This window comes from Oncorhynchus clarkii, chromosome 29 (assembly GCF_045791955.1).
Source record: "Oncorhynchus clarkii lewisi isolate Uvic-CL-2024 chromosome 29, UVic_Ocla_1.0, whole genome shotgun sequence".
NCBI lineage: Eukaryota > Metazoa > Chordata > Actinopteri > Salmoniformes > Salmonidae > Oncorhynchus > Oncorhynchus clarkii.
Window position 1 is genome coordinate 27416812 of NC_092175.1, and position 8457 is coordinate 27425268.

Below are 8457 nucleotides of genomic sequence, written 5' to 3' on the forward strand. Positions count from 1 at the left end.
AGAGTATCTTGAATAATCCCTCTCTTAACTGAGACACCCCCTACACACACATTTTTTTTCAACTTTAATGAACCAACACTTGCACTTGAGGTTTTGCAAAGTGCTTAACAATTCCTGCCTCTAAATGTTTATTTAAACATGTTTCTCATTGACAAATGTTCATGTAAATTGATTCAGGGGCAGTCTTTTCCATTAGACCAAGATGTTTGATTATAAAATAACAGTCCAATAGAAGAGAAACACAATATAAATGACTTTATTACATGTCAAGACAATGAGCAGTGGACATTACCATCAAATAAACCTCAGACTATAAATCATATAAAAACACATTTTAATCAATCTAATTAATTCATTGATTGTGAAAATTACAGCAATGCAAGCTATCAGAAAGTGATTAGATGAAGCAGCAGAGCTCAGCATTTGGATGGTTGGGTGGAGACAGTGGTGTTCACCATATGGTTAGACATATCAGGGAGCATCATAACAGCAGGGTTATAGGCAGGTGGATCAGAAGTCGTCATTTGAGAAAGGCCTGCAATGGCATGTTGGTCAGATGCCATCTTCATATGACCACTCCGACCATGTCAGGGGGCCCTGCCATCATATCAGGGGGCATCTCAACCCCGCTGGAGGACTGTGGGTCGGTCATGACATAGCCCTGTTGGTGTGGGGACTGTGGGCCGGTCATGATGTAGCCCTGTTGGTGTAGGGACTGTGGGCCGGTCATTACGTAGCTCTGTTGGTTGGGGGACTGTGGGCCGGTTATGACGTAGCCCTGTTGGTGTGGGGACTGTGGGCCGGTCATGACGTAGCCCTGTTGGTTGGGGGACAGTGGGCTGGTCATGGTGTAGCTCTGTTGATTGGTTGTGTAGGACACATTTGAAGTGGTCATGGTAGGAGGCTGCACTTGGATGGACACAGGCTGGGTGGTTGTGAAAGTGCAGCCCTTCTTGTGCTCTTTGATCTCCCTGGCCATCTGACACCATGAGCAACAGGCACAGAAGCAGGACACCAAGATGTCCTCAAAGAGGCTTCCCTGTGGACCCACACAGACACACTTGTTTAACACTATCACACACACACAGGTACAGAACACACATAATACCCTTATCACAGCATATGTATCTGCAACAACATTTATGTGATGTCTATATGTAATGGGAAACATTACACCTGAATGCCATATTTGTGGCGTACAGCAACCCGCATGGACAGACTTGCGGGTGGCACAATGACGGGCACCCCAATAGCAGCCATGAATGCAGGGCCTATGATGTCCATTAAGGGCAGATAGGTACTCTCTCCAAACTCTCCTGTGGTGGAGCTGGCATAGCAAGGACAGCACCAGAATTCATTGCAACCTGCACACACACACAAACAGACACCAACAGACATCAACAGAGAGAGCAACAACAAGACAACTCTTATAGGTGGTGGCAATATTTTAAGACAGAATATCTTGAGCTTAGGATTCGATGGGATATGATGTCCCATGGATACTCACAGACACTCATGTCCTGAAAGGAGTCAAAAAGGCCTGTCTTCCAGCCTTTCATAAAAGGGGCTGCCACCTGCTGATGGACTGTCATGTTAGCTGCCATGGTGATCAGACCTGCCTGCAGACACAACGAAAAGGAAGACGTAGCACTCACAATTGCAGTTTGTTTGTGGGCAAAAATTCCTCAGCAGTATGCTTCTAAGATCTAGCTGAACAGCATGCCTGGAATCAAGTTGATGACTATGACTATGACTTACACAAAAAAAAAAACATTCAAGGTGGCCCCACAAAAAAATATTTGGAAACTAGTTCCACAACTTTTTTGACTTCACCAACTTTTTTGGAAAAGTGTTGCATGCAATTCACATTTTGAGTTGAGACAAGTTGGGAAGTATTAAGTGATACTGACTGATGGCTGTAAATTAGGGTTGTCTTTTTAGTTTCAGGCATGGTCCAATTTTTGGACCAGAAAGTAGGTTATTTCAAATCTATCTTGATTAACCAATCTCACTAATAATGAAAACAAATCCACATGTTTTGCAGTATCTGGTTAAACACATCATATTATAACCTCTGAAATATATATTTTAATTGTAAAAAAAGTCCTTGACAAGTATTTTCTGAATGGCACACTGGGAAATATGTTAATGAAAAAACATCTATCTTCAGCCAACAGAGTATTTTAAGTTGCGGGTCTCAGGAAACTGAACTTGTTGTGTGATCAACTCAAATATTTATTTTGCGAAAGCAAACTTTACTATTTAATAAGTTCACACAAATCAAAACGGCTGTGGAACTTGTTACGCAGATTGGTCTCATAGACTAAGGTTACACAAGATTGAAGGCGACTTAAGACAACAATTAAAAGAGGGTGTTTGGTGGATCATATAAGGTTGTGTGTTTGAATCTCGTCATGGACAACTTTAGCGTTTTAGCTAATTAGCAACTTTGCAACTACTTACTACTTTTTAGCTACTTAGCAACTACTTAACCCTTTTAGCTAACCCTTCCCCTAACACTAACCCTTAGAGCTAGCTAATGTCAGTTAGCCACCTAGCCACCTTGCTAATATTAGCCACAACAAATTGGAATTCGTAACAGATCATACATTTTGCAAGTTCAAAGCATATTGTATTTTAGCAAATTCATAACATATTGTACTAATTTAAATGCGTAACATATTATATGAGTTGTAATTCATAACATATCAAATGAAAAGAGTGATGAACATCCACAAATTAATACACACAGTGCATTCGGAAAGTATTCAGGCCCCTTGACTTTTTCCACATTTTGTTACGTTACACCCTTATTCTAAAATTGATTAAATAAAAATACAAATCCTCAACCTACACACAATACCCCATAATAACAAAGCAAAAACAGGGTTTTAGATTTTTTTGAAAATAAAAAAGAATATATTAAATAATATATTTTACTTACATAAGTATACATACCCTTAGCTATGAGACTCGAAATTGAGCTCAGGTGCATCCTGTTTCCAAAGATCATCATTGAAATGTTTCTACAATTTCATTGGAGTCCACCTGTGTTAAATTCAATTGATAGGACATGATTTGGAAAAGCACACACCTGTTTATATAAGGTTCCACACTTGACAGTGCATGTCAGAGCAAAAACCAAGCCATGAGGTGGAAGGAATTGTCCGTAGAGCTCCAAGACAAGATTATGTCGAGGCACAGATCTGGAGATGGATATGGAAACATTTCTGCAGCATTGAAGGTCCCCAGGAACACAATGGCCTCCATCATTCTTAAATGTTAGAAGTTTGGAACCACGAAGACTCTGCTTAGAGCTGGTTGCCCAGCCAAACTGAGCAATCGTGGGAGAAGGGCCTTGGTCAGGTAGGTGACCAAGAACCTGATGGTCACTGTGACAGAGCTCTAGAGTTCCTCTGTGGAGATGGGAGAAACTTCCAGAAGAACAACCATCTCTGCAGCATTCCACCAATCAGGCCTTTATGGTAGAGTGGCCAGACGGAAGACACTCCTCAGTAAAAGGCACATGACAGCCAGCTTGGAGTTTTCCAAAAGGTACCTAAAGGACTCAGACCATGAGAAACAAGATTCTCTGGTTTGATGAAACCAAGATTGAACTCTTTGGCCTGAATGTCACGATCGTCGTATGGAGGGGACCAAAGCGCAGTGTGGTGTGAATACATTCTTCTTTATTTAATGAAGAACACAAAGAACACTTAAACAAAAAACAACAAAACGATTAAGACGAACGTGACCGCTATATAAACACTGTGCTAACATACAACATAACATAGACAGAATAACCCACCAACCAAGGACCAAGCGGCGTTGGAACGGGCAGCAGCAGCGAACACAAGACTCCTGGACTTGGAGATTCCTGGACTGGAGATATTAGATGGCAAGGGACCATGGGAACAGCCGGGTGAATATCGCCGTCCCAAGGCAGAGCTGGAGGCAGCGAAAGCCGAGAGGCGCTGGTATGAGGAGGCAGCACGGCAGCGCGGCTGGAACACAGAGAGGCAGCCCCAAAAATGTGTTGGGGAGGAGCACACAGGGAGTGTGGCAAAGCTAGGTAGGAGACCTACGCCAACTTCCTGTGCTTACCGGAGAGAGAGAGGAACCGGGCAGGCACCGTGTTATGTGATGGAGCGCACTGTGTCCCCGGTGCGTGTGCATAGCCCGGTTCGGTACATTCCAGCTCCTCGTATCGGCCGGGCTAGTGTGGGCATCGAGCCAGGTGCCATGAAGCCGGCTCTACGCATATGGTCTCCAGTGCGTCTCCTCGGACCGGCATACATGGCACCAGCCTTGATGTCCCCGGTTCGCCAGCACAGCCCAGTGCGGGCTATTCCACCTCGCCGCACTGGACTGGCTATGGGGAGCATACAACCAGGTAAGGTTGGGCAGGCTCTGTGCTCAAGAGCTCCAGTGCACCTGCACGAGCTCCAGTGCGCCTGCACGGTCCGGTCTGTCCGGTGCCACCTCCACGTACCAGCCCTCCGGTGGCAGCTCCCCGCACCAGGCTGTCTCTGATTCATCCCTACAGGTGCTCCCGCCTGTCCAGCGCTGCCAGAGCCTTCCTCCTGCCCAGCACCACCAGAGTCTCCCGTCTGTCCTGAGCTGCTAGAGTCTCCCGTCTGTCCTGAGCTGCTAGAGTCTCCCGTCTGTCCTGAGCCGTCAGAACCGCCAGTCTGTCCTGAGCCGTCAGAGCCGCCAGTCTGTCCTGAGCTGTCAGTCAGCCAGGAGCTGCCAGAGCCGTCAGTCAGCCAGGAGCTGCCAGAGCCGTCAGTCAGCCAGGACCTGCCAGAGCCGTCAGTCAGCCAGGACCTGCCAGAGCCGTCAGCCAGCAAGAAGCTGCCAGAGCCGTCAGCCAGCCAGGAGCTGCCAGAGCCGTCAGCCAGACAGGAGCTGCCAGAGCCGTCAGCCAGTCTGGAGCTGTCCCTCTGAAGAGGCCCTTGAAGAGGGCAATGACTATGGTAGTAGTGAGTATTCTTTGTTTTCTTTATATATTTTGGTTAGGTGTGTGTGTGTTTTTGTCTCATCTAGGGTGTTTGGACTGTCTAGGGGTTTTGTAGATTTATAGGGTTGTTTCCATCTAGGTGTTTATGTAGTTCTATGGTTGCCTAGATTGGTTCTCAATTAGAGGCAGGTGTTTATCGTTGTCTCTGATTGGGAACCATATTTAGGCAGCCATCTTCTTTGGGTTCTTCCTTCAATAAAAGAAGAATGTATTCTAATCACGCTGCGCTTTGGTCTCCCCTTTACGACGATCGTGACACTGAATGCCAAGCTTCATGTCTGCAGGGAACCTAGCACCATCCCTACGGTGAAGCATGGTGGTGGTAGCATCATGCTGTGGGGATGTTTTTCAGCGGCAGGGAGTAGTCAGGATCGAGGGAAAGATGAACAGAGCAAAGTACAGAGAGATCCTTGAGAAAAACCTGCTCCAGAGCGCTCAGGACTGGACCTTCCAACAGAACAACGACCCGAAGCACACAGCCGAAGCACACAGCCAAAACAACGCAGGAGTGGCTTCGGGACAAGTCTCTGAATGTCCTTGAGTGGTCCAGCCAGAGCCCGGACTTGAACCCGATCAAACATCTCTGGAGAGACCTGAAAATAGCTGTGCAGCGACGCTCCCCTTCCAACCTGACAGAGCTTGAGAGGATCTTCAGGGAAGAATGTGAGAAACTACCCAAATACAGATGTGCCATCCTTGTAACATCATACCCAAAAATACTTGAGGATTTCATTGCTGCCAAAGGTGCTTCAACAAAGTAACGAGTAAAGCATCTGAATACTTATGTAAATGTATTTTTTATTATTATTGCAAAAAAATCTAAAAAGCTGTTTTTGCGTGGTCATTATGGGGCATTGTGTGTAGATTGATGAGGGAAAAAGACAATTTAATCAATTTTAGAATAAGGCTGTAATGTAACAAAATGTGGAAAAAGTCAAGGGGTCTGACTACTTTCCGGATGCACTGTACCATAAGAAATGTAATATATCCTACAAATGGAGTTTCTGATATACGTAAAAAATAATACAAAATGCTCTGAGACCACGTTGAGTTACTAAATCTTTTTGAGTTCGGCCCCCTCTGATTTATTTTTATTTTTTACAGAGTACAGACCTAGGCCTAGATTCAATCAGTTCCAGTAATAACCAACAACTGAATAGCAGTTTTATTGTTTTTTTTAGTTGATGTCGGAGGTGTTACTGTCAAATTGGTGAGCGGACTCTTCTGTAGTCATTGTCATGAAACCAGCCCCTTCCTTAATTCCCACTGACGTTATAAGTTCAGTGTAGGCTATATAGAAATAATGGGTTATTTTGGGTTAGGGCAGAACTGATGGAATCTAGCCCTTAAACTCCTCAACATGCTGCCAGGAAAGTACAGTATGACACAATAGTGGACAACTGTTTGTTAATCATTCACATCCCGCCTGTAACCCTGTAAAGATATGACTGTTCTGTAAAATAACTTCACTCTTTTTTCACACTATTATCCACTATTATCAATATCTATCATCCTTTATTAATAGATTTTTATCATTAAAAAACATTAGGCATGGATCTATATAGCATATCTTACCTGTTCACCCTTCTTGAATGCTGTGAGAGAATGACCTGGACTTAATCATGAAACACAATAAACATGTCTGGAATGTCTGCAGGTATGCAGGCTACCTGATAGAAAACGCACACAAAACCTGCAAAACCTGAATGTACGTTGGTTAAGGGATTTTTTACAGGAAAGAGAAAGTGGCTTTAGGTTGGTGATTTGAGCATAATGTATGAAAACTTTACAAATTAAGTTATTATTAATTCATCTTTCGGATCAGGTTGCACTGGGATAAACTCAAATGTAGTTTGATTGAGAAGGAATTGTGGTGGAGATTGACAGCAGACTTAACCAATTGCAGATTTATACAGTACGCCCTGACTCTAGCAGCATTCACACTATGTCCATGTACCATTCATCTGAGGGGCCAGGGCTGCTACAGTTGTTTTCATAGGGATGTCAGCTGTAGTAAGCCACCTGTAGGTTATCAGCTATCCTAAATGTCTGGATGACAGATTAAAAATCATCACTGTAAACAGTACATTTGGAAAAACTTTATTGAATGATCTGTCATAATGCCTACATAAGGTTGTCTTAAACATAAGGTGTTTTTGCCGACTTACGTCACATCTCTCCCATAAAAATGTTACAATGTTTTCTGGTCATTCAAATGATCAAACAGGAAACACAAATGTTCCATCCATTGCCAAGACAAAATCTTACATTTCTACATAATCTTTTCATGGCATGAACATGGTATGCAAAGGAGAGAATGTTCAGTACTCTCGAGAATAAACACCAGTGCTTGATTTTGAGACTGGTCTCCGCCCATTTCATGTAAATACGTTTCTTACAAATCATTAGAAATGGGCTGAGTGTATTAATTTAATTGGGTAATAAACATATAGGAATTTAATTCCTCTAACAAAGGTGTTAGTCTAGCAGGGGAGGGTCAGACATAGTCTGATCCTTGTCAACCCCCAGGGAACTTTGAGGAGAGCCATGCAGCAGCGGCTACATCGTCGGTAGTATAGAGTTGCAGGCCCAAATTCTTTGTGGCACATCGATGGCAACCATAAGCTGATCCGGTAAGTGTAAACGCTTAGGCCTCCTGAACACATTTTTACAATCTTAACATCGTAAAAAACAAATGATTTATCTGGTTATATGGTAATAAAAAAATTGTGTCCCTATTCCTGGGTATACAGTCCCTTTACACCTCTTGACTTTTTCCACATTTTCTTTTGGTACAACCTGAATTGAGACTAAACTAAATTGAGACTTTGTCAGTGGCCTACACACAATACCCCATAATGTTAAAGTGGAATTATGTTTTAGAATGTTTTACTAATTAATTTGATTTAAAAATGAAAACCTGAAATATCTTAAGTCAATAAGTATTCAACCCCTTTGTTATGGCATGCCTGAATAAGTTCAGGAGTACAAATGTGTCACATAATAAGTTGCATGGACTGTGTGCAATAAATGTTTACTATGTAATAATGTTATCAATAATAAAATCAGAATGGTGTCAGTATAAGAGGAAACATTTCTGAAGGCCTCTGAGTGCCACAGTCATGGAGTCATTCGAAGCGGCCATCACCAGCTACAGAGTACCATCCCGGGTGAGATGTACGTATCTGTGTCTTCATGGAGCAGTTCAGGGGTGGTGAGCGGGGAAGTGCCCTCTCACTGCCCCAGCTTCAACCACCATCACCTCTCAAGCCACCTCCACATCAGCTCTTCCAACCACTGGCGCTGCAGCTCTTTATTGGTCAGAAGGGGTGATTGTGCCAGAAATCCAGTTCACCATTAGCAAACACACAGATGGAACTGTTACGGAAAATAAATCCATTGGAGGGCCCCAGAGGGAGCCTGGGAGTTGACATTCT

The 8457-nt window shown here is 43.6% G+C and overlaps 1 pseudogene; it reads right to left on the reverse strand.

The window, feature by feature from the left end:
* Positions 1-251: 251 nt before the first annotated feature.
* On the reverse strand, positions 252-6635 carry LOC139388540 (uncharacterized; annotated as a pseudogene).
* Between the last annotated feature and the right edge of the window lie 1822 nt (positions 6636-8457).